Source organism: Macaca thibetana, chromosome X, assembly GCF_024542745.1.
Source record: "Macaca thibetana thibetana isolate TM-01 chromosome X, ASM2454274v1, whole genome shotgun sequence".
Classification (NCBI taxonomy): Eukaryota; Metazoa; Chordata; class Mammalia; order Primates; family Cercopithecidae; genus Macaca; species Macaca thibetana.
In genome coordinates, this window is record NC_065598.1 from 70,441,838 (window position 1) to 70,469,666 (window position 27,829).

The 27,829-nt window shown below is 41.2% G+C and overlaps 2 pseudogenes; both read left to right on the forward strand.

Annotated features, from left to right (window-relative positions):
- Positions 1-7,034: 7,034 nt before the first annotated feature.
- On the forward strand, positions 7,035-22,492 carry LOC126946255 (heterogeneous nuclear ribonucleoprotein A1-like; annotated as a pseudogene).
- A 75-nt stretch (positions 22,493-22,567) lies between these two features.
- Positions 22,568-25,237, forward strand: LOC126946217 (E3 ubiquitin-protein ligase UHRF2-like; annotated as a pseudogene).
- Positions 25,238-27,829: the final 2,592 nt, after the last annotated feature.

Genomic DNA, 27,829 nt, shown 5'->3' on the forward strand with positions numbered 1-27,829 from the left:
AGCACTCTTCAAAATGTATAGGTTCTGGGTAATGACAAAAGATATCAAAGGAAAACAGAAGAATCCTACAGCAACTGGGTGGTGAAAAGTAGAAAAAGGAAAAGGGGGAAAATAAGGCTTCTGTGGAAAAAAAAAAAAAAAAAGAACCATAAAACTGGAGGATTTACAAACTGCCCCCATCCCCAGCCCTGCCCCAAATTCAGGATTCTGCAAGAAAAAACAGAACTATAAAACTGGAGAATTTACAACCCCTTACACTTTTATAGCAAACAAAGAAACAAAACCTTGAACATGTGCCTGGACTGTGTTGTATTGACAGATAATTTCATGTTTCAACTCCAAATCCCCTCAAACATGACAATACCACAAAAATTAACAAAAGGAAGCTCAGCAAGTCCATACAAATGTATTGCAAAATATCAGGCAATAAAATTTTACCCATATCAAATGAAATACTCCATAACAAACAAACATGGAACAAAGAAACTGTAAGTTAACAGTTCATAAATAAGTACACTCAAACAAGCACTTGAGAGTATAAAAAAACACTACCTTGCATCAGAAATTAAAAAACTAAACTCAGATATAAACAAAATAAACATGAAAAGAGAGTTTACTGAACTTACAACGCATATCTCATAAGCAAAGACTATGTTGAAAGATGCCCAAGAGGTAATAAACTCAGTGAGTAATGGCAGTACAAATAACAAATGCAAATACTGAAGTTTGGTTCAAGACAGCCAACAGATGCAGCTAGAACATGCCTCCTCAGAGAAGAACCAAAATAGCAAGTAGGTATTCACACTTCAAATAGATAATCTAAGAGATAACATTGGAATTCAAGGGAGAAATGACAGGAAGAACTGAAAGCAAAGGAGAGGGAATCTAGGCAGCCTGCTCAGCCAGAATGGGCTGGGACCTGGGAAAGGCATGCCAACATGAGGAAGGGGTAAGTGGGAGTCCCCCAGGGCTCCACATTCCCAATACAGACTATCATAATCCTAGTTATAGGAGAAATACTTGACCCATGCAGACCTAGAGACTAAGGAGATTCCTAGAGATTGTGCAAAAGCATTTCTCCAGAGAGATAACTAAGTCCCAAAGGCTTCTGAGCCCCAAGCAGCTGCAGCTTGGTGCCATTCTGAGAGCTAAGCCCCCAAGAGACTGTGTGCTGCCCTGGGATTGATGCCACTGCTGCTACTCCAGGCCAAGGAGGGAGAGGAGAGGGCAAGCATTTTTACTCATTGCAAACACAAATTCCACCACCACTGCTGCAAGCTGCTATGGGACCAAAGCGCAAGCAAACCACACTCCCAACTGTTGTCCACCTATGCTGCTCCTGCTGAGAAGGGCCTCACCCTCCCTGATCACAGGCCCACAGCTAGCACCATTATGAGAGCCTAGACTCAAAAGGACTGCATCCTGCCCTGGGTCCAGGGCTGCTGCTGCTGCTGCTTCCACTGCTGAGCCAAGGAGGAAAAGGAGGGAAGCCAGGCACTTTCACATGATGCAAGGACAAATTCCGCCACCATTGCTGTGAGCTGCTGTGAGACCAAAGCACAAACAAACCACACTCTCCTGCCTACACTGCTCCAGCTGGAAAGGACTATGCCCTTCCTGATTGCAGGCCCACAGCCAGCACCACTCTGAGAGCCTATACTCCAAAAGGCTGTGTTCTGCTCTGGGGCTAGGGCTGACAATGCCACTGCAGCTACCAGGCCAAATTGGGAGAGGGGAGACTGGGCACTTTCACATGCTATGATGATAAATTCCACCAATGCTACTGTGGGATGCTGTGGGATCAAAATGCAAGGAAACCATGCATCCCACAGCTACCTCCCTACATTGATCTCACTAAGAATAGCCTCACCCTCCCCAGTGGAAGGCCCACAATGCAGACACTGCTGCCTACACCTGAGTATCCTTCTGGCAGCTGGGGGACCATCCTGTTCCTACCAATCAAAGCCAGCACTTGAATGGACTACCAGGGAGCCTGAGAAGAAGTCCACTCATCCAGTCCTAACTTACTAGTATTCAAGCATGCTATCGGGGCATGGAAACCACCTAGCCAAGACTGCCAACACTGGTACCTGAACACGCCTCGTGGTGTACAAAGTTGGGCCAACAAAACCTACCAATACCATCACAGCTGACACCCACCCACACGCACCACCAATGGGCCAGGTGACTAATCCACCCAAGCTGTCACAGCCACTGCCAACACCATCATAAACTACTTGGGTTCAAATAGGTTGCTGCACCATCACTACTGCCATTGTGCACCCCATGCCCATTCACTAGAGACTCAAGAAGCCACCAACATGCCCAGATTATCATTGTTACTACCAGCAAATGAGCAAGCCACTAAGAGGACCAGGAATCAGCCCACCTGAACCCACATACACAGACGCCAGCATATGCCACCCTGAGGCCCAAAGACAGGCATGTTCAACTCACCACTGACACTACTGGCACCTGAAGACTGGCCCATGAGGCATACTAGAACTTCACCACAGCCTCCATTAATAAATGTACACTAAGCCACTGAGGTAATCACAAATACTACTAATACTGTTTATAGCTGAAAAGAATGGCTATTACTAAAAAGACAAAAAATAACAGATATTGGTGGGAATGTGGAGAAAAGGGAATACACTGATGGTGAGAATGTAAACTATTATAGCCACTATAGAAAACAATATGGAGATTTCTTTAAAAACTAAAAATAGAATTACCATTCAATTCAGCAATCTCACTACTGGTCATCCAGCCAAAGGAAAAAATAAAATCAATACATCAAATGGATACCCACTCTCACATTTTTACTGCAGCACTATTCACAATGATGAAGATATGTAATCAACTGCAGTGTCCATTAATTGTGAATGGATAAAGAAAAAATATACACATACACACACACAGTGAAATACTAATTGGCCATAAAAAAGAATAAAATCATGTCATTTACAGAAACATGACTGGAACTAGAGGACCTTATCTTAAGGCAAATAAGCCAGACATAAAAAGACAAATATCACATGTTCTCACATATTTGGGACCTAATCAAGTCTCCAGATGAGTACTCAGCCCTGGGCAACACCTTAATTGCAGCCTATGAGAACTAGTCAGAGCATCCACCTAAGCTGGCCCCACACTGCTGAGTCACAATAGCTGGGAGATAATGAATGTATGTATGTTGTTTTAAGCTGCTAAATTTGTGGTACTTTATTATGCAGCAACAGATAACTGATACAAAATGAGTCACAAGATAACTAGGATAATTAACTTAGCAGGATGAGCTCTGAAACATATTTTTGTAAAAGTAATATTACTGGGGGCAGGGCCAAGATCGCTAACTAGAAGCAACTAGTGTGCACCACTTTCATGGAGAGAAGAAAAAGTAGTGAGTAAATACTAGATCTTCAACTGAAACATCCAGGAAGACAAAGAAACAACTCAACCCACAGAGAATGGAGAGGAGTGAGACAAGATGACTGCCCACCTAGGAGTAGCATCGAGCCAGGGGAGGTTTTCCCAGCACAGGAAAATGGCGAGTGAGTGAAAGTCCCTGGAGATCCATACTTTTCCCACAGACCTTTGCAACCTTCATGAGCTCTCATGAACCCACCCCACTGGGGCCTTTACACTGATATGCAGAGCTACATGGAGTCTGGGCAGCACCACTGTTCAGGTACATGTGGAATCCTAGAAGCCTTGGATCCCCAGGCATCCTGGTATTGGTGGCTGCATCTCCAGCAATGGAAGAAGTCAGGCTCCCTCGTGTGCCCTCAGGAAATGCACCAAATACATGGGGCTGAACAGCGAAAGACTGCAGGCCTTGCCTCCACTGCACCTCGGAGGGTAAGGCCCACTGGTCCAGGACTCCAGCCACCTACTACTAGAGCTCTCAGGCCAGTAGCAGCTCTGAACTTCTCTGGGATGGAGCACCCACAGGGAGAGGCAAGCCATCATTTGTGCTGTCTTGCAACCCTCACTACTGTTGCCTTCAGGCTCTGGAGACTGTGTGGTGGCTATGGACTGTCACAGATCCTGAGCAAAATGCAGCCACCCAACAGAAAAATAGACAGACTGTTAGTGTACAGATCCCTGATCCTGCTTCTCCTCACTGGGCAGGACCTTCTAACCAGGGACTCCAGCCACCCCCTGTCGGGGCTCTCAGGCTAGCAGCAACTCTGCACTTCCCTGGGACAGAGCTCCCACAGAGAGAAGCAGGCCACCATTTTTGCTGTCTCACAGTCCTCACCATTGTTCCCTTCAGGCTCCAGGGAGTGAGCAGTGACTAGAGACTGGTGCATATCACCAGCTGATGCAGCCACTCCACAGAAAAAGTGGCAAGACTGTTTTCTACATGGGTCCCCAATCCTGCTTCTCCTTACTAGGCAGGGCCTTCCAACCTGGGACTGCAGAACATCTACCCTGCTCCCACATGAATACTTCGGTTAAAGGCAACTCTTCAGTTCTCTGAGGAGAAAATCCCGGAAACAACCCACAACTCCGCCACCATTGCAGCTGCACTGGTACCACCCTAACAGCCCTAGGGTAGGGAAGGAACAGAGGACCTAGTCACTATGTTGGAACCTCCAGAACACCACAGCCACTACACAAAGAGGGAGCCAGTACCTCTTCCCTGTGAGCCCCTACCACCTACTCTTTAGGGTCAGGACCACAGATCAGCCACCCCACCCACAGCTGACCATACCCACTGGTAGTGGCTCTAAGTTTCCCTGGAAAGGAATTCCAGAGGCAACCAAACTAAGTTTCATGACTGAAAGAAAAATAAGATCCTTTTCAGACAAGTATATGCTAAGGAAATTTGTTACCGACAGATCTGCCTTTCAAGAGGTCCTAAAAGGAGTGTGAAATATGGAAAGGAAAAACCATTAGCAGCCATGCCACAACAAAAGCACACTTAAGTACACAGACCAATGACATTATAAAGCATCACAAAAACAAGTCTGCATAATAACCAGCTAACAACATAGTGAAAGGAACAAATCTGCACACATTAATACTAACATTGAATGAAAATGGGCTAAATGCCCCAATTAAAAGGCACAGAATGGCAAACTGAATAAAGAATAAAGAAACAAGATCCAATGGTATGCTGTCACCAAGAGACCCATCTCACATGCAATGACACAAATAGGCACAAAATAAAGGGATGGAGAAAAATCTACCAAGCAAATGGCAAATAGAAAAAAAGTAGGAGTTGCTATCCTAATTTCAGACAAAACAGACTTTACACCAATAAAGATCAAAAAAGAAAAAGAAGAGCATTGTATACTGGTAAAGGTTTCAATTGAACAAGAAATCAAACTATCCTAAATATATATGCCCCCAACACAGGAGCACCCAGATTCAAAAAATAAGTTCTTAGAGACCTACAAAGAGACTTAGATGACCACACAGTAATACTAGAAGACTTCCACACCCCACTGACAGCATTAGACAGATCATCAAGGCAGAAAATTAATACAGATATTCAGGACCTGAACTCAATATTTAACCAGATGGACCTAATAGACATCTACAGAAGTTTCCACCCAAAACAACAGAATATACATTCTTCTCATTGCCACAGAGCACATACTCTAAAATTGACAGAACAATAAAACATAAAACAATGTACAACAAATTTAAAAAAGAAATCATACCACTGGGTGGTGCAGGGCAGTGGTGCCCTGGGCCTGGCCAATGAAACCATTCAGTCCTCCTAGGCCTCTGGGCCCATGATGGGAGGGGCTGCATTAAAGATCTCCGAAATGTCATTGAGGCCTTTTTTTCTATTGTTTTGGCTATCAGCGCCTGGATTCCTTTTAGTCGGGCAAATCTTTCTAGCAAGTGGTTGCTCTGCAGCCTGCTTGGATTCCTCTCCCCAAAAATCATTTTCTTTATTTGCCACATGGCTATCCTGCAAATTTTCCAATCTTTAACACTCTGCTTTATCTTTAAATATACATTCCAAATTTAAGTCATTTATTTGCTCTTGCATCTGAGTATATGCTGTTAGGAGTAGCCATGCCACTTATTGAATACTTTGCTGCTTAGAAATTCCCTCCATCAGATATCCTAGGTTGTCACTCTTAAGTTTAAGCTTCCACAGATCTCCAGGGCATGGACACAATATAGCCAAGTTCTTTGCTAAGGTATAACAAGGGTGACCTTTGCTCCAGTTCCCAATAAATTCCTTATTTCCATATAAGACCTCATCAGCCTAGACTTCACTGTCTATATCACTATAAGCATTTTGGTCACAGCCATTTAAACAGTCTCTAAGAAGTTCCAAACTTTCCTTCATCTTCCCATCTTCTTCTGAGGCCTCCAAACTCTTCAAATCTCTGCCTGTTATCCAGTTCCAAAGCTTATTCCATATTTTTATAGCAATGTTCCATTCCTGAAAACCAATTTTCTGTGTTAGGCTGTTCTTGAATTGCTATAAAGAAATACCTGAGACTGGGTAATGTATAAAGAAAAGAGGTTTAATTGACTCACAGTTCTGCAGGCTGTACAAGAAGCATGGTGCCAGCATCTGCTTGGCTTCTTGTGAGGAGTTGGCTTCTTACAATCATAACAAAAAGCAAAACAGGGGAAGGCACATCACATGGTGAAAGCAGGAGCAAAGGGTGGGGAAGGTGCCACACACTTTTCCTTTTTTCTTTTTTCTTTTTTTTTTTTTTTTTTTTTTTTTTTGAGATGGAGTCTTGCTCTGTCGCCCAGGCTGGAGTGCAGTGGCCGGATCTCAGCTCACTGCAAGCTCCGCCTCCCGGGTTCAGGCCATTCTCCTGCCTCAGCCTCCCGAGTAGCTGGGTCTACAGACGCCCGCCACCTCGCCCGGCTAATTTTTTTGTATTTTTTAGTAGAGACGGGGTTTCACCTTGTTAGCCAGGATGGTCTCGATCTCCTGACCTCGTGATCCGCCCGTCTCGGCCTCCCAAAGTGCTGGGATTACAGGCTTGAGCCACCGCGCCTGGCCCTTTTTTTTTTTTTTTTTGAGACAGAGTTTCACTCTTGTTGCCCAGTCTGGAGTGCAATGGTGTAATCATGGCTCACTGCAACCTCCGCCTCTTGGGTTCAAGTGACTGTCCTGCCTCAGCTTCCCGAGTAGCTGGGATTACAGTCATGCACCACCATGCCTGGCTAATTTTGTATTCTTAGTAGAGACAGGGTTTCTCCATGTTGGTCAGGCTGGTCTCGAACTCCTAACCTCAGATGATCCTCCCACCTTGGCCTCCCAAAGTGCTAAGATTACAGGCATGAGCCACATGCCACATACTTTTTCAACAACTGTATCTTTTTTTTTTTTTTACTTTAAGTTCTAGGGTACATGTGCACAATGTGCAGGTTTGTTACATATGTATGCATGTGCCATGTTGGTGTGCTGCACCCGTTAACTCGTCATTTACATTAGGTATATCTCTTAATGTTATCCCTCTCCCCTTCCCCCACCCCCCAGCAGGCCCCAGTGTGTGATATTCCCCACCCTGTGTCCATGCGTTCTCATTAAACAACTGCATCTTATGAAAGGTCATTCACTATCATGAGGACAGCACCAAGCCAATGGTGCTAAACCATTTAAGAGAAATCTACTACCATGATCCATTCACTTGGTGATTTTCACTTGAAAAAAAATGAGAATGGACACAAATAAATAAAATTATAAATTAATTTTCAACGTGCTTTGGCGGGGACAAATATCCAAACTATATCACTCACAAATATATTCATACAACACATAATGATATTTTGGTCAACAATGAACTGCATATACAATGGCAGCCACATAAGATTGTAATGCAGCCATAGAATTCCTATCACTTTTTGATGTTGTAGCTGTTATAATGACATAGATCAACACATTACCTTTTCTATGTTTAGAAACACAATACCATTGTTACAATTGCCTACAGTATTCAGTACAGTAACATGCTGCATAGGTTTGTAGCCTAGGAGTAATAGGCTATACAATATAGGCTAAAAATACTGTAAGCTATACCATCTAGGTTTGTATAGCACACTTTATAATGTTTGCACAATGATGGGATCACCTAATAACATATTTCTCAGAATATACTCCCCTCATAAATGGGCAAATGCTTATATGCGAAAATTCAACAACATACTTTTGAACAACCAACAGGTCAAAGAGATAATTTTAAGAAAAATTTAAAACATCTTGAGACAAAGGAAAATGGAAATACAGAATACAAAACTTATGTGACCAGCAAAAGCAGTTCTAAGACGGAAGTTTATAGCAATAGACTTCTACATCAAAAAAGAAAAAAGATTACAAATAAACAACCTAATGTTACACCTCAAGGAACTAGAAAAGAACAACCTAAGTGCAAAGTTAGTAGAAGTAAAGGAATAATAAAGAACAGAGCAGAAATAAATAAAACAGTAGAACAAAATAGAAACAATTAATGAAAATAAAAGTTGTTTTGTTAAAAAAATGACAAATCTTTAGCAAGACTAGCCATGAAAAAAATGAGAGTGGACACAAATAAATAAAATTATAAATTAAAGGCCAGGCACAGTGGCTCATGCTTGTAATCCCAGCACTTTGGGAAACTGAGGCGGGCAGATCACAAGGTCGGGAGTTTGAGACCAGCCTGGCCAACACGATGAAACACTGTCTCTACTAAAAATACAAAAAAATTAGCCAGGTGTGGTGGTGTGCACCTGTAATCCCAGCTACTTGGGAGGCTGAGGCAGGAGAATCGCTTGAACCTGGGAAGCAGAGGATGCAGTGAGCTGAGATCACACCGCTGCACTTCAGCCTGGGCAATGGAGAAAGACTCAGTCTCAAAAATAAAATTATAAATTAAAAAGAAGGCATTAAAACTAATGCCACAGAAATACAAAGGATCATAAGACAATGCTGTGAAACATCATATTCCAACAATTGGATAACCTAGAAGAAATGGATAAATTCCTAGAAACATACAACCTACCAAGACTGACTCATGGAAATATAGCAAATAAGGAACAATCAATAATGAGCAAGGAAATTAAATCAGTAATAAAACCTCCCAACAATGAAAACACCAGAATAAGATGGCTTCAATAGTGAACTCTATCAAATATTTGGAGAGTAATTAATGCCAACACTTCTCAAACTCTCCCAAAAAACTGAAGAAGAGAGAACAGGTCCAAACTCATTTTATGAGGCCAGCAGTACCCTAATACCAAAAGCAGATATGGACTCCAAAAGAATAGAAATTTACACACATATATCTCTGATGAACATAGATGCAAAAATCTTCAACCAAATACTAGCAAGCTAAATTCAACAGCACATTTAAAAGATCATATACCACAATCAACTGGGATTCATCTTTGGGATGCAGTGATGGTTTAACATGTACAAATCAATAAATGCTATACACCAAATTAACAGAATAAAGTATACAATCTTATTATCTCAATAGATGCAGATAAAGCATTTGACAAAATCCAACTACTTTCATGATTAAAATTCAACAAATTTGGTATAAAAGCACTATACCTCAACATAATAAAGGTCATCTATGACAAGCCCACAGCTAGTATTATACTCAGTGGTGAAAAGTTGAGTGATTTTTCTCTAAGACCAGAAGAAAGACAAAGATACCCACTCTCACCACTTTTGTTCATCATAGTACTGAAAAGTCTAGCCAGAGCAATTAGACAAATAAAATAAATGGAAGACATAAAGGGAATGATATTACCAAAATGACAGAATAGAATAGAAGCAATATGTCTTCACTCACCTCCAAAGAAAGAAAGAAAAAAAACCCACCAAAACCCAAAACAAACAAACAAACAATATCTAGCATCAAGATTTCAACCAGAAATATCTAGAACTAAAATCTGACGCTGGGATTTCCCCAGGACCACAGAGAAGTAAAAAGAACTTCAAGTGGACACTAAGATGAATGGACTCTCCCCAAATCTGCTGGGCACTGTGCATGGACAATTCCCCCTGGACTCACAGTTTCTACACTAGAAAAAGTCAGACTGAGGCAGAGTCAGCTTCCACACTATCTTGTACTCTCACAGGAAAACTGTTTGTGTCTCAACCCACAAAAATATTGTAAGTGCCTATAGGGAGGAAACATTTTGAGGGAAGCTAGAGATAAAGAAGGGAGATGTGACTAGCAACCACAACATGGAAAATTCTGCTCTTTATCTGAACCAAAAGGGATGCCAAATAAGAGTGGCTTTCAGCAGCACCATGCTGGAGGAGGCATGCATCATGGGTACTCTGAGCAAGAATTTCTAGCCAGCCTTCCCACACAACCAGGGTATTCCCTTTGGAAACCTCTTTATCTTGGATGGGCAGTTCTCCAAACGTGACCAAGAATTGAGGCAATCCTGGGCTTAAGGTGCTATCTAGTGCCGATAAGTAGGCAATGATCTAGGATTAAGGGTGCTCAACAGGCAAACTTCAAAGAGCTTGTAAACAAACATACCATAGAAATACCAAAGCAAGCCAGCCAGCAAAGACTGGAATAAATCACTAATCTTTCATAGATATAAGTCCAGAAAAAATAAAAGCAAACATGAAAGCATAGCTTCCCCAAATGGACAAAGCAAGGAGCCAGTGATTGACCCTAGTGAGACGACAATGTGTGAGTTTTTAGATGAACAATTCAAAACAGCACATCTAAGGAAACTCAACAAACTCCAAGATTAACCATTAAGCAATTCAGAAGTTTTTCAGGTAAATTAAACAAAAAGATTGAAATTTTAAAAATCAAACGGAAATGCTGGGACTTGGAAATACATTTACAGAACTGAAAAAAGCATATGAGTCTCTCAGTAGCAGAATAAATCAAGCAAAAAAAAAAAAAAAGGAATAAATTCAAAGACAGCATACTTGAAAACAGTCATAGAAGAAACAGGAACAAAAAGAAATGAAGAATGCTTACAAGATATGTGGATTAACCTTAAAAAAAAAAGCAAATTTAAGAAATATTGACATTCAAGAGGGAGTTGAGAAAGAGCAATAAATATGTAGTTTATTCGCCTTTCTGCCTGTAGACGACGCTGAAGAAGCATCGTTAAAGTCTCTCTTCTCCCTGCTGTCATGTCGAAGTCAGAGTCTCCTAAAGAGCCCAAACAGCTGAGGAAATGTTTCATTGGAGGGTTGAGCTTTGAAACAACCGAAAAGAGCCTGAGGAGCCATTTTGAGCAATGGGGAACACTCATGGACTGTGTGGTAATGAGAGATCCAAACACCAAGTACTCCAGGGGCTTTGGGTTTGTTACATATGCCACTGTGGAGGAGGTGGATGCAGCCATGAGTGCAAGGCCACACAAGGTGGATGGAAGAGTTGTGGAACCAAAGAGAGCTGTCTCAAAAGAAGATTCTCAAAGACCAGGTGCCCACCTAACTGTGAAAAAGATATTTGTTGGTGGCCTTAAAGAAGACACTGAAGAACATCACCTAAGAGATTATTTTGAACAGTATGGATAAATTGAAGCGATTGAAATCATGACTGACTGAGGCAGTGGCAAGAAAAGGGGCTTTGCTATTATAACCTTTGATGACCATGACTCCGTGGATAAGAATGTCATTCAGAAATAACGTACTGTGAGTGACCACAACTGTGAAGTTAGGAAAGCCCTGTCAAAGCAAGAGATGGCTAGCGCTTCATCCAGTCAAAGAGGTCAAAGTGGTTCTGTAAACTTTGGTGGTGGTCCTGGAGGTTATTTTGGTGGGAATGACAACTTTGGTCATAGAGGAAACTTCAGTGGTCATGGTGGCTTTGGTGGCAGCCATAGTGGTGGTGGATATAGTGGCAGTGGGGATGACTATAATGGATTTGGTAATGATGGAAGCAAATTTGGAGGAGTTGGAAGCTACAATGATTCTGGCAATTACAACAATCAGTCTTCAAATTTTGGACCCATAAAAGGAGGAAACTTTGGAGGCAGAAACTCTGGCCCCTATGATGGCAGAGACCAATACTTTGCCAAACCACAGAACCAAGGTGGCTGTGGCAGTTCCAGTAGCAGCAGTGGCTATGGCAGTGGCAGAAGATTTTAATTAGGAAAAAATCTTAGCAGGAGAGGAGAGCCAGAGAAGTGACAGGGAAGCTACAGGTTACAAGATTTGTGAACTCAGCCAAGCACAGTGATGGCAGGGCCTAGCTGCTACAAAGAAGTCGTGTTTTAGACAAATACTCATGTGTATGGGAAAAAAAACTCAAGGACTGTGTTTGTGACTAATTGTATACAGGTTATTTTAGTTTCTGTTCTGTGGAAAATGTAAAGCATTTGAACAAAAGTTTTTAATGTAGATTTTTTTTTGTTTTTTGCACCCATGCTGTTGATTGCTAAATGTAATAGCCTGATCATGATGCTGAATAAATGTCTTTTTTTTTTTTAAAGAAAAAACACCAAACTTTCCAAACCTAGACAAAGATATAAATATCCAGGCACAGGAAGTTCATAAACACCTAAACAGATTCAAGAAAAACAAGACTATACTAAAACAAAAATTAGTCAGACTCTCAAAGGTTGAGGACAAAGAGAAAATCCTAAAAGCATCAAGAGAAAGTAAGGAAATAACATATAATGAAGCTTTAATTTGTAGGGAAACAGCCTTCTCAGTGGAAACCATGCAAAGCAGGAAAGAGCAGGATGACATATTTGAAATGCTGAAGAAAAAAACTGACACTAAGAATATATTACACCCAACAAAGCTTTCCTTCAAACATGAAAGACAGATAATGTCTTTCCCAGACAAACGAAACTGAGGAAATTCACTAGAACTTTGTAGAACTAGACAGGTTCTACAAACAGTGTTAAAGAAAGATCTTCATGTAAAAAGAAAAGAATGCGAAAATGGCCGAACAGCAACAGCTCTGGTCTGCAGTTCCCAGGGAGATCAACACAGAAGGTGGGTGATTTCTGCATTTCCCACTTACATAACCAGTTCATTTCATTGGGACTGGTTAGACAGTGGGTGCAGCCCACGGAGGGCAAGCTGAAGCAGGATGAAGTGTTGCCTCACCCAGGAAGCACAAGGGGTTGGGGAACTCCCTCCCCTAGCCAAGGAAAGCCAGGAGGGGCTATGTCGTGAGGAACAGTGCACTCAGGCTCAGATACTATGATTTTCCCATGGTCTTTGCAACGCATAGACCAGGAGATTCCCTCGGGTGCCTACACCACTAGGGCACTGGGTTTCAAGCACAAAACTGGGTGGCCATTTGGGCAGACACCCAGCTAGCTGCAGAAGTTTATTTTTTTTCTTTTTTTTTTCTTTTTTTTTTTCTTTTTTTTCCATACCCTGGTGGTGCCTGGAATGCCAGTGAGAATGAACTGTTCACTCTTCTGGAAAGAAGGCTGATGCCAGGGAGCCAAGTCGTCTAGCTCAGCAGGTCCCACCCCCACAGACCCCAGCAAGCTAAGATCCACTGGCCTGAAATTCTCGCTTCCAGCACAGCAGTCTGAAGTCGACCTCATATGCTTGAGCTTGGTGGGGGGAGGGGCATCCACCATTACTGAGGCTTAAGTAGGTGGTTTTCCCCTTATTGTGTAAACAAAGCCACCAGGAAGTTCAAGTTGGGCGGAGCCCAGCAGGTCGGCAAAACTGTTGTAGCCAGACTCCCTCTCTAGATTCCTCCTCCCTGGGCAAGGCATCTCTGAAAGAAAAGCAGCAGCCGCAGTCAGGGGCTTATAGATAAAACCCCCATCTCCCTGGGACAGAGCACCTGGGGGAAGGGGCAGCTGTGGGTGCAGCCTCAACAGACTTAAACGTTCCTGCCTGCAGTCTCTGAAGAGAGTAGCGGATCTCCCAGTACAGCACTCGAGCTCTGCTAACAGACAGACTGCTTCCTCAAGTGGGTCCCTGACCCCCATGCCTCCTGACAGGGAGACACCTCCCAGCAGGGGTCAACAGACACCTCAAACAGGAGAGGTCTGGCTGGCATCTGGCAAGTACCCCTCTAGGAAGAAGCTTCCAGAGGAAGGAACAGGCAGCAATCTTTGCTGCTCTGCAGCCTCGGCTGGTGATACCCAGGCAAACAGGGTCTGGAGTGAATCTCCAGCAAACTCCAGCAGACCTGCAGCAGAGGGGCCTGACTGTTAAAAGGAAAACTAACAAACAAAAAGGAATAGCATCAAACAAAAAGGAATAGCATCAACATCAACAGAAAAGATGCCCACACAGAAATCCCACCCGAGGGTCACCAACATAAAAGAATAAAGGTAGATAAATCCATAAAGATGAGGAAAAACCAGCACAAAAAGGCTGAAAATTCCAGAAACCCGAATGCCTCTTCTCCTCCAAAGGATCACAACTCCTCACCAGCAAGGAAACAAAACTGCACAGAGAATGAGTTTGATGAACTGACAGAAGTAGGCTTCAGAAGGTGGATAATAACAAACTCTTCTGAGCTAAAGGAGCATGTTTTAACCCAATGCAAAGAAGCTAAGAACCTTAAAAAAAGTTAGAGGAATTGCTAACTAGAATAACCAGTTTAGAGAAGAACAAATGACCTGATGGAGCTAAAAAACACTGTACTAGAACTTCGTGAAGCACACACAGGTATCAATAGCTGAATCAATCAAGCAGAAGAAAGAGTATAAGAGACTGAAGATCAACTTAATGAAATAAAGTGTGAAGACAAGATTAGAGAATAAAGAATAAAAAGGAATGAACAAAGCATCCAAGAAATATGGGACTATGTGAAAAGACCAAACCTATGTTTGATTGGTGTACCTGAAAGTCACAGGAAGAATGGAACCGAGGTGGAAACACTCTTCAGGATATTATCCAGGAGAACTTCCCCAACCTAGCAAGACAGGCCAACATTGAAATTCAGGAAATACAAAGAACACCACAAAGATATTCATTGAGAAGAGCAACTCCAAGACACATAATCATCAAGTTCACCAAGGTTGAAATGCAGGAAAAAATGTTAAGGGCAACCAGGGAGAAAGGTCAAGTTACCCACAAAGGGAAGCCCATCAGACTAGTGGCGGATCTCGCTGCAGAAACTCTACAAACCAGAAGAGTGGGGGCCAATATTCAACATTCTTAAAGAAAAGATTTTTCAGCCAGAATTTCATATCCAGCCAAACTAAGCTTCTTAGGGAACGAGAAATAAAATCCTTTACAGACAAGCAAATGCTGAGAGGTTTTGTCACCAGCAGGCCTGCCTTACAAGAGCTCCTGAAGGAAGCACTAAATATGGAAAGGAAAAACTGGTACCAGCCACTGCAAAAACATACCAAATTGTAAAGACCATTGACACTATGAAGAAACTGCATCAACTAATGGACAAAATAACCAGCTAGCATCATAATGACAGGATCAAATTCACACATAACAAGATTAACCTTAAATATAAATGGGCTAAATGCCCCAATTAAGAGACACAAACGGGCAAATTGGATAAAGAGTCAAGACCCATTGGTGTGCTGTATTTAGGAAACCCATTTCATGTGCAAAGAAACACATAGGCTCAAAATAAAGGGATGGAGAAAATAAAATGGAAAGCAAAAAAAGCTGGGGTTGCAATCCTAGTCTCTGATAAAACAGACTTTAAACCAACAAAGATGGAAAAAGACAAAGAAGAGCATTACATAATGGTAAATGAATCAATGCAACAAGAAGAGCTAACTATCCTAAATATATATACACCCAATACAGGAGCACCCAGATTTATAAAGCAAGTTCTTAGAGACCTACAAAGAGACTTAGACTCCCACACAATAATAGTGGGAGACTTTAACACCACACTGTCAATATTAGACAGATCAATGACACAGATAATTAACATGGATATTCAGGACTTGAACTCATCTCTGAACCAAGCAGACCTAATAGACATCTAATGAACTCTCCACCCCAAATCATCAGAATATACATTCTTCACAGCACCACATTACACTTATTCTAAAATTGAACACATAATTGGAAGTAAAACACTCCTCAGCAAATGCAAAGGAACGGAAATCATAACATACAGTCTCACAGACCACAGTGCAATCAAATTAGAACTCAGAATTAAGAAACTCACTCAAAACTGCACAATTACATAGAAACTGAACAACAATGACTACTGGGTGAATAACGAAATTAAGGCAGAAATAAATAAGTTCTTTGAAACCAATGAGAACAAAGACATAGCATACCAGAATCTCTGGGACACAGCTAAAGCAGTGTTAGGAGGGAAATTTATAGCACTAACTTCCCACAGGGGAAAACAGGAAAGATCTAAAATCGACACCCCAATACCATAATTAAAAGAACCAGAGAAGCAAGATCAAACAATTTCAAAAGCTAGAAGAAGACAAGAAATAATTAAGATCAGAGCAGAACTGAAGGAGATAGAGACACAAAAAATAGCCTTCAAAAACTCGATGAATCCAGGAACTGCGTTTTGAAAAGATTAACAAAATTGATAGACTGCTATCCAGGCTAATAAAGAAGAAAAGAGAGAAGAATTAAGAGACACAATGAAAAATGATAAAGGGGATACCACCACTGATCCCACAGATAAGCAAACTACCATCAGAGAATACTATAAACACCTCTATGCAAATAAACTAGAAAATCTAGAAGAAATGGATAAATTCCTGGACACATACACTCTCCTAAGACTAAACCAGGAAGAAGTCAAATTCCAGAATAGACCAAAAACAAGTTCTGAAATTGAGGCCGTAATTAATAGCCTACCAACCAAAAAAAGTCCAGGACTAGACAGATTCAAAGCCAAATTCTACCAGAGGTACAGAGGTGCTGGTACTATTCCTTCTGAAACTATTCCAAACAATAGAAAAAGAAGGACTCCTCCTTAACTCATTTTATGAGGCCAGCATCATCCTGATGCTAAAACCTGGCAGAGACACAACAAACAAAGAAAATTGCAGGCCAATATCCCTGATGAACATCGATGTGAAAATCCTCAATAAAATACTAGCAAATCGAATCCAGAAGTACATCAAAAATCTTATCCACCACGATCAACTTGGCTTCATCCCTGGGATGCAAGGCTGGTTCAACATATGCAAATCAATAAATGTAATCCATCACATAAACAGAACCAATGGCAAAAACTACATGATTACCTCAATAGATGCAGAAAAGGCCTTTGATAAAATTCAACACCACTTCATCCTAAAAACTCTCAATAAACTAGGTAGTGATGGAACATATCTCAAAATAATAAGAGCTATTTATGACAAAACCACAGCCAATATCATACTGAATGGGCAAAAGCTGCAAGCATTCCCTTTGAAAACCAGCATAAGACAAGGATGCTCTCTTTCACCACTCCTATTCAACATGGTATTGTAAGTTCTGGCCAGGGCAATCAGGCAAGGGAAAAAAATAAATAGGAAGAGTGGAAGTCAAATTGTCACTCTTTGCAGATGACATGATTGTATAATTAGAAAACCCCATTGTCTCGGTCCAAAAATTCCTTAAGCTGATAAGCAACTTCAGCGAAGTCTCATAATACAAAATCAATGTGCAAAAATCACAAACATTTCTATACACCAATAATAGACAAATAGAGAGCCAAATCATGAGTGAATTCCCGTTCACAATTGCTACAAAGAAAATAAAATACCTAGGAATAAAACTTACAAAGAATGTGAAGGATCTCTTCAAGGAGAACTACAAACCACTACTCAAGGAAATAAGAGAGGACACAAACAAATGGAAAAAACATTCCATGGTCATGGATAGGAAGAATCAATATTGTGAAAATGGCCATACTGACCAAAATAATTTATTGATTCAATGCTATCCTTATCAAGCTACCAATGACTTTCTTCACAGAATTAGAAAATACTACTTCAAATTTCATATGGAACCAAAAAAGGGCCCATATACCAAGAAAATCCTAAGCAAAAAGAACAAAGCTGGAGGCATGATGCTACCTGACTTCAAACTATACTACAAGTCTACAGTAACCAAAACAGCATGGTACTGGTACCAGAACAGATACATAGACTAATGGAACAGAACAGAGGCCTCAGAAATAACGCCACCATATACAACCATCTGATCTTTGACAAACCTGACAAAAACAAGCGATGGGGAAAGGATTCCCTATTTAATAAGTGGTGTTAGGAAAGCTGGCTAGCTATATGCAGAAAACTGAAACTGGATCCCTTCCTTACACTTTATACAAAAATTAACTCAAGATAGATTAAAGACTTAAATGGAAGACCTAAAACCAAAAAAACCCAAAAGAAAACCTAGGCAATACCATTCAGAACAAAGGCATGGACAAAGACTTCATGACTAAAACACCAAAAGCAAGGGTGATAAAAACCAAAATTGACAAATACAGTCTAATAAAACTAAAGAGCTTCTGTACAGCAAAAGAATCTAGGATCAGAGTGAACAGGCAACCTACAGAATAGGAGAAAATTTTTGCAACCTATCCATCTGACAAAGAGCTAATATCCAGAATCTACAAAGAACTTAAACAAATTTAGTAGAAAAAAAACAAACAACCCCATCAAAAAGTTGGCAAAAGATATTAACAGACACTTCTTAAAAGAAGACATTTATGCAGCCAACAAACATATGAAAAAAAGCTCATCATCACTGTTCATTAGAGAAATGCAAATAAAAAACAATGAGATACCACCTCACACCAGTTAGAATGGCGATCATTAAAAAGTCAGGAAACAACAGATGCTGTGGAGAGGATGTGGAGAAATAGGAATGCTTTTACACTGCTTTTGGGAGTGTAAATTAGTTCAACCATTGTTGAAGACAGTGTGGTGATTCCTCAAGGATCAAGAACCAGAAATACCATTTGACCCAGCAACCCCATTACTGGGTACATACCCAAAGGATTATAAATCATTCTACAATAAAGACACATTCACATGTATGTTTATTGCAGCACTGTTCACAAGAGCAAAGACTTGGAACCAAACCAAATGCCCATCAATGATGGACTGGATAAAGAAAATGTGGCATGTATACACCATGGAACACTATGCAGACATGAAAAATGGTGAGTTCGTGTACTTTGCAGGGACATGGATGAAGCTGGAAACCATCATTCTCAGCAAACTAACACAGGAACAGAAAACCAAACACCTCATGTTCTCACTCATAAATGGGAGTTGAACAATGAGAACACATGGACACAGGGAGGGGAACATCACACACCACGGCCTGTCAGGGGGTGAGGGGCTAGGGGTGGGATAGCATTAGGAGAAATACGTACATAATGGGTTGATAGGTGCAGCAAACCACCATGATACCCATGTAACAAACCTGCACGTCCTGCACATATATCCTGGAACTTAATGTATAATTTTAAAAATAAAAGAAAAGAATGGTAACATGCAAAAGAAAACACTCAAAGATAAAAAAATTCACTGGAAGTGTAAATACTAGATGTAGACTGAGACAATAAAAAGTCAAAATGTGATAAGGATGAAGTTAGAGTACAGTGTTTTTTTTAGTTTTCCTTTGTTTGCTTCTTTCTATTCTTTTGTCTGTAATTAAAATTAAGTTCTCATCTGTTTAGAATAACTTGCTACATCCATAAGACATTTTTTAAATACCATGTTAACCACAAAGCAGAAACTTGCTTTAGATACACCAAAAAATAAAAAGGAAATAATTAAAACATACCACCCAGTAAAATAATTTTTCCTGAAAGGGAAACAGTAAGAAAGAGAGAGTTACAATACAACCAGAAAACAAGGAACAAGATGGTATTAGTAGGACTTTACATATCAAAAATAACTTTGGATGTAAATGGACTAAATTCTCCAATAAAAGACAGAGTGGCTAAACAGCTAGAGAAACAAGACTCAATGATATACTGCTTATAGGAAACTCATTTCACCTAAAAAGATACATAAAGATTGAAAATGAAGCGATGGAAACAGATATTCCATGTATATGGAAACCAAAAAGGAACATGACTAGCTGTACTTAGATAAAAGAGACTTCAAGTCAAAAACTATAAATAGAAACCAAGAAGGTTAAATGATAAATAAATCAATTCAACAAGAGGATATATCAATTGTAAATATATATACACCTAACACTGGAGCACCCAATTATATAAGACAAACAATGAATTTAAAGGGAGAAATACAACAAAATAATAATAGGAGACATCAATAGCCCAATCTCAGTAACGGACGGTTCGTCCAGCGGGTAAATAAACAAAGAAACATCAAAGTAAACATTCTCTTGAGACAAATGAAAACGGAAACACAACATAGCAAAATCTATGGAATATAGCAAAAGCAGTAGTACTAAAAGGGAAGTTTAGAGAAATAAATGCCTACATCAAAAGAGTGAAAAGATTTCAAATAAAAAACCTAACAATGCACCTAAAGAACTAGAAAAGCAAGGATAAACTAAACTCAAAATTAGTAGAAGACATGATAAAGATCAGAGCAGAAATAAATTAAATTGATACTAAAATAAAACAAAAAAAATGAAACTAAAAGTTGGCTTTTTGAAAAAATAAACACAAATGACAAACATTCAGAAGGGCTAACCAGAACTTTACTGTTCTAAGAATACCTCTAACTGGGACTTGTATGTTCCTTACGTTATTTGGTCACCAAAAAGAGGTAGGCAGAGCTAATAATATTGACTCCATCATGCTGACAAGGAAACCATGATTTAGAGGAATCAAGGGGCCTTTAAAAGAAATCACAGATGTTTTTCCAAGATGGCAGATTAGAAGCTTTTAGCATGCTTTAGCCACTTGGAAATAGTAAAATAGTGCATGAAGATAAACTCCATGCGCTTTAATTCAAGAAGGAAAATAGGAATCTACCAGAACTGTGAAGGACACGCAAGACCCAAGAGACGAGAACATGGGCAAACAGCCTCCATGATGGTGCCCAGCTGATAAAAGTGAGTGAAACCCGAGTATGTGAAAGTGGAAGAGAGCTGCTCTCTGTGACTCACCTTTCCGGTAGGGACCTGAGCAACCCAGGCCTACTGAGCATACTATTTCTCCCAAGCCCTGGTGCTAACTTGGAGACAGGCTTGGAGATGTTGTGAGAGAAAGACACCAGGAAAAACTGCCAACATTTTCTTAGACCCTGTACTAAGAAAAGGATGCCATTTTTAATCTGGATACATACAAAGTCATCCATTCTTTGGTGATGCAGCTGCATGGTCATGCAGGCCTTTTAATCTCAGGCCAGAGATTGGAACACCTGCTCTGGAGTGGTGTACAGGCCTCCAAAGCCAGAACTGAGGAAAGTGCCTCAGCAGTAGGCACTGGAAGGGTGCTCTTCCCTGTGGCAGCCTTAGGGGAGGAGGAGAGCTGCTACAGCTGTGGTTTCCCCTGGGCAATAAGTCTTGCAGCTAGGCCCAGGCTGGCAACCTAGAGCTGGTCTGCATGTGCTACTGCTGGGTGCCCCAGCCTACTCCTCTGAGATTAGGGTACAACAGGGCCCTCTCTGCCCCACCCTCAGGAAGAAATCCAGGTATTTGGAGCACTGACTTGCCTGGATCAGCAGCCTGAGTTGTCCCACCCTTTATGGACATAGACATAGATTGTGGTGCAGTAGGGCCCTCTAGGCTCCATACACAGGCAGATCTCCAGGTATTTGGAGAATCTCCTTGTCTGGATCAGCAGCTTCAGCTGCCACACTCTTCTTGTGCATAGATCATGGTACAGTGGAATCCTCTAAATCCACACATAGGCAGATCTCCAGGCATTTGGAGCACCTGCTCACCTGGACTAGCAGCCTGAGTTGCTCCACACTTCCTGTGCAGAGATCATGGTATGGGGGGCTCTCTCCAATTCACACCCAGGCAGATCTCCAGGCATCTGGTTCAGCAGCCTGAGCTACCCTATTCTTCCTGGGCATAAATCATGGTGAAGTAGGACTCTCTCCATTCCATACACAGGTAGATCTCTAGGCATTCAGAGCGCCTGCTCACCTGGATCAGCATCCTGACCCGCCCCACACTTTCTGTGCAGAGATCCTGGTGCAGGGACGCCCCCCTCTGCTCCAGGCCAAGGTATATCTCCAGGCATTCAAGGCATCTTCTTGTCCATATTGGTAGCCTGAGTTGCCCCACCCTTTCTGTGCAGAGATCCAGGTGCAGGGAGGCCCTCTCCCCTCCACCCCCAGGCAGATATCCAGGAATCTGAAGTACCCACACTTCTGGATTAAGAATTTAGGTCAGCACCCATCCTCATCCAGAGAACTTGGGTCTGAGGTTTCCCAGCTCCACACCCAGGCACAGCTCTGAGTGCTTGGTGGCCACCCACTAGATTCTCCCTCAGTACTGGTGCTTCTGCCTTCCCTTGGGGGACCTTTGGGCAGACCTGCCCAGTCAAGCCCCACCTATATTGGCCCCCATCCCCCTGGGGCTGAGCAGAGAACTTAGACCACTGAGCACTCCATGAATCAGCCCGTTGCCTGAGGCAACAGAGAGTGGTTCCGGTTATCTCTCAGCTCGGTGGCCTGGCACGAGGACTGAGAGTTGCCACCTCCTGTTGGGTTCGGCGTCATTCCGGGTCGGTCCAGTGTGTGCGCTCACCCGCCTGTCGCAGAGGGCCGAAGCCACAGGCTAAGCGGCGTGGACGGGGCGGGGTGCGGCGCCTTGAGAGCAGGGGGAGACAAATGGGACCGGCTCCTCTCCCAGTGCCAAGATGTGGATCCAGGTTCGCATCATCGACGGCTCCAAGACGTGCACCTTTGAGAACATGTCTCACAAAGCCACGATTGAGGAGCAGCGCGAGCAGATGTGGGTGCTGTTCGACGTGCAGCCCGAGTGCCAGCACCTCTTCTACAGGGGTAAGCAGTTTGAAAATGGATATACCTTATTTGACTAGGATGTTGGACTGAATGATATAATTCAGCTGCTAGTCATCAAGACCCTAATCATCTTCCTGGAACATCTATGCAGATTGAGGTTAAACCCTGTTCTGATAGTCCACCTAAAGCCAAGAAAGCTCCAAGGGTGGGACCTTCCAGTCAGCCATCTACAACAGCTCATGCCCATCTTATTGATCCTAGCTTCGAACAATATAAAGTAAATGAATTGGTGGATACCAGAGATGTCGGCCTTGGTGCTTGGTTTGAAGCACACATACATAGCATTACTAGAGTTTCTGATGGACAGTCACGTGGCAAAACTCCACTGAAGAATGGCAGTTCTTGTAAAAGGACTAATGGAAATATAAATCATAAATCAAAGAGAACATAAATAAATTGGACAATGTACTCTCTACATCTAATTCAGACTCTGTTGCTGCTGGTGAAGACGTTATTTGCCATATCCAGTATGATGAATACCCAGAAAGTGGTACTCTAGAAATGAATATCAAGGACCTTAGACCACGAGCTAGAACCATTTCGAAATGAAAGGAACTAAATGTTGGTGATGTGGTTATGGTTAATTATAACATAGAAAGTCCTAGACAAAGAGGATTCTGGTTTGATGCAGAAATTACCACATTGAAGGCAATCTCTAGGACCAAAAAAGAACTTCGTGTGAAAATTTTCCTAGGTGGGGAGGGGAGGGTTCTGAAGGAACATTAAATGAGTGCAAGATAGTATCTGTAGATGAAATCTTCAAGATTGAGAAACCTGGAGCCCATCCTCTTTTGTTTGCGGATGTAAAGTTTTTAAGGAGAAATAACCCTGACTGTGACCTATGTTCTGGAGACCCAGATAAGAAATGCCATTCTTGCTTCTTTCTTGTATGTGGTGGGAAACATGAACCCAACATGCAGTTTCTATGTGATGAATGTAATGTGGCTTATCACATTTACTGCTTGAATACACCTTTGGATAAGATCCCAGAAGAGGAATACTGGTATTGTTCTTCCTGTAACTGATTCCAGTTAAGTTGTAAAGGCTGGTGAAAGACTCAAGATGTGCGAAAAGAAAGCAAAGATGCCATCCGCTGGTACTGAAAGCCAGAGAGACTGGTGCAGGAGAATGACTTGTGTAGATCATATGAGAGAATGTACTATCGTCTCTTCTAATCCTTATAGACCTATTCCTGTTGGATCAACTTGGAGATTTAGAGTTCAAGTGAGTGAAGTAGGTGTTCACAGACCCCATGTTGGTGGACTTCATGGTCGAAGTAATGATGGGGCTTATTCTCTTGTCTTGGCTGGTGGATTTGCAGATAAAGTCGACTGAGGTGATGAGTTCTTGTACACTGGAAGTGGTGGTAAAAAGGTGGTTGGTAATAAAAGAATTGGCACACCTTCAGATGATCAAACATTAACAAACACGAACAGGGCATTGGCCCTAAACTGTGATGCTCCATTGGGTGATAGAATTGGAGCAGAGTCTTGGAATTTGAGAGCTGGCAAGCCAGTCAGAGTGATATGCAGTTTTAAAGGGAGGAAGATCAGCAAATAAACTCCCAAAGAAGGCAACAGATATGATGGCATTTATAAGGTAGTGAAATACTGGCCAGAGATTTCATCAAGTGATGAATTCTTGATTTGGCACTATCTTTTAAGAAGAGATGATGTTGAACCTGCTCCTTGGACCTCTGAAGGAATAGAATGGTTAAGGAGATTATGTCTACATTTACAGTATCCAGCAGGTTACCCTTCAGATAAAGAAAGGAAGAAGACTAAAGGAGAGTCAAAGAAGCAGGCCAGTGGAACCACAAAAAGGCTGATTTCAGATGTCTAAGTGCCTCCAAAGTATACAAAGCATCAGATTCTGCAGAAGCAATTGAGACTTTTCAACTAACTCCTCAACAGCAACATCTCATTAGAGAAGACTGTCAAAACCAGAAGCTGTGGGATGAAATGCTTGCATATCTTGTGGAAGGACCAAATTTTCTAAAAAAAATTGGAACGTTCTTTTATGTGTGTTTGCTGCCAGAAGCTAGTTTAGCAGCCTGTGACAACGGAGTGCTTCCACAATGTCTGTAAAGATTGCCTACAGTGCTCCTTTAAGGCACAGGTTTTCTCCTGCCCTGCTTACTGGAATGATCTTGGCCAGAATTACATCATAATTCCCCATGAGATTCTGCAGACTCTACTAGACCTTTTCTTCCCTGGCTACAGCAAAGGATGATGATCTGTCTGCTTTCACTATGTTGTTCATGGTGGGTTTTTGCACAATAAAGAATCTAAAATGGGTGGGGAGGGTGGAATGGTGGACAGTATCTCTCATGTTCTGAAGCAGCTATTTCTCTTTCCCACAGCCATCATCTTGTGTGTGTAGTAAGAGGCCCATTTCTCAACTGTCTTTTAAATATCTAAAGGTAGTTCCTGTAACAACTAGTTTTTTGGTTTTGTTTTTTTTTTTTTTTTTTTTAATTTTATTTATTTATTTATTTTTGAGACGGAGTCTTGCTCTGTCGCCCAGGCTGGAGTGCAGTGGCGGGATCTCAGCTCACAGCAAGCTCCACCTCGCGGGTTCACGCCAATCTCCTGCCTCAGCCTCCCAAATAGCTGGGACTACAGGCGCCCGCCATCACAGCCGGCTAATTTTTTTTTTGTATTTTTAGTAGAGACGGGGTTTCACCGTGTTAGCCAGGATGATCTCAATCTCCTGACCTCGTGATCCACCCGCTTGGCCTCCCAAACTGCTGGGATTACAGGCATGAGCCACCACGCCCAGCCTCAACAACTAGTTTTAATGAATAAAAAGTCAAAGCCCCAGCTCTAGATGATATCCAAGTTATGATTTATTTTGCAACTACCTCAGGACAGAAAAGATTCATGGGGATTTTAAAAATCATTGAATAACCAGTTAAATGAAATTTTAGCAACACACTGCCTCCCAAATATTAATTGTGCCTGGTTCTTGTAATTTTATTTTACAGAAAAGTAAACGACACTTGAGATCCTTGCAATGAGCACAGCTTCTATAGTGTGCATATACTTTTTTTTAACGTCTCTTCTTCCATTACAATGTGTGTTTTGCAAGGACAGGTTAATTTTTTTAGGCCACTTTGTGAACTCCGTTGTGCTTTTATCTGATGTTTTATGCAAGTTGACTACTAATGACTAATGAGAACAATAATGAATGCATTGTTGCTGCATTAACGTAATGTGGTGTGTTTTTGCACTTGAAAGGTATTCATATGCTCTAGTTGTAAATGTTCATGAAAATCCACTTCTGTACTAGTCGAATTGCTTTTAGTGTCTCCACAGTGGTTTTACATCTGCAGAGTTTTGAGGGCTGTGTTGACCTTTGAGAGGATTTGAAATTGCTTCATATTGTGATCCTGAATTTTATATTTACTATATTCCCTAAAGTATACCTTAGTAAATATTTTATTATCAGAAAAAAAAAATGCTGGCACCATGGAAAATCTGAATGTATTGATGCAACCGAAGAACTTCACTAGCTCTTCAGCAATTATCCCTACCAAAATGGACACTCAGAAATGACAGATAAAGAATTCAAAGAATAGATTGCAAATAAGCTCAATGAGATCTAAGACAAAGTTGAAAATCAACACAAAGAAACTTCTAAAGCAGTCCAGAAAATGAAGGAAGAGATATATATCTCATAAAAAAAATCAATCTGATGCAAAGGCATAAGAATGATACAATGGACTTTGGGGACTTGGGGGGAAGGGTGGGAGAGGGGCAAGGGATAAAAGACTACAAATAGAGTGTGTTGTATACTGCTTGGGAGATGAGTGCACCAAAATCTCACAAAGCACCACTAAAGAATTTACACATGTAACCAAATACCACCTGTACCCCAATAACCTATGGAGAAACTAAAAAAAATCTCAAATCAATTATCTGACATCAAAATGTTAGTTAAACTGAAACTCTAGTTTTGGAAAACTAACCTCTAGTTTCTAGAGGAACTAGAAAACCAAGAACAAACTAACTCCAAAGCTAGCAGAAGAAACGAAATAACTAAAATCAGAGCAGAATTGAAGGAAATTGAGATCCAAAAATTCATACAAAAGATCAACAAAACCAAAAGTTTCCTCTTTAAAAGGATAAATACCATTAGTTAGACTAACAAAGGAAAAAGAGAGGAGATTCAAATAAGCACAATCAGAAATGAAAAAGCTAGCATTACAACCTACTCCACAGAAACATAAAAGATACTCAGAAACTACTATGAACACCTCTATGCACACAACCTAGAAAACCTAGAGGAAATAAATAAATTCCTGAAAACACAAAATCTCCCAAGATTGAATCAGGAAGAAATTGAAATGCTGAACAGACCAATATCAAGTTCTCAAATTGAATCAGTAATTAAAAAACCTACTAACCAAAAAAAGCCCTGAACCAGATGGACTCACAGCCAAATTCCACCAGACATACAGAGAAGAGCTGGTACCAATTCTACTGAAACTATTCCAAAATAAAGAATAGGAAGGACCCTTCCTTAACTAATTCTCTGAAGACAGCATTACCCTGAAACCGAAACCTGGCAAAGACACAATGAAAAAAAGAAAACTACAGGCCAATATCCCTGGATGAATATAAACATAGAAATCCTTAGCAAAATGCTTGCAAACCAAATCCAACAGCATGGCAAAAAGCGAATTCATTATGATCAAGTAGGATTCATTCATTGGATGAAAGATTGGTTTGAGATATGCAAATCAATAAACATGATATTTGCATCAATAGAATTACAGACAAAAGCACATGATCATATAAACAGAAACAGAAAAAGCATTTGATAATATTCTACATCCCTTCATGATAAAAACATGCAGCAAACTAGGCATGGAAGAAACATACCTCAACATAATAAAGGCATATATGACAAGTCCACAGCTATCATTATACCAAATGGGGAAAAGCTGAAAGTCTTTTTTCTAAAAATTGGAATTAGATAAGGGTGCACACTTTCAGCACTCCTATTCAACACAGTGCTGGAAGTCCTA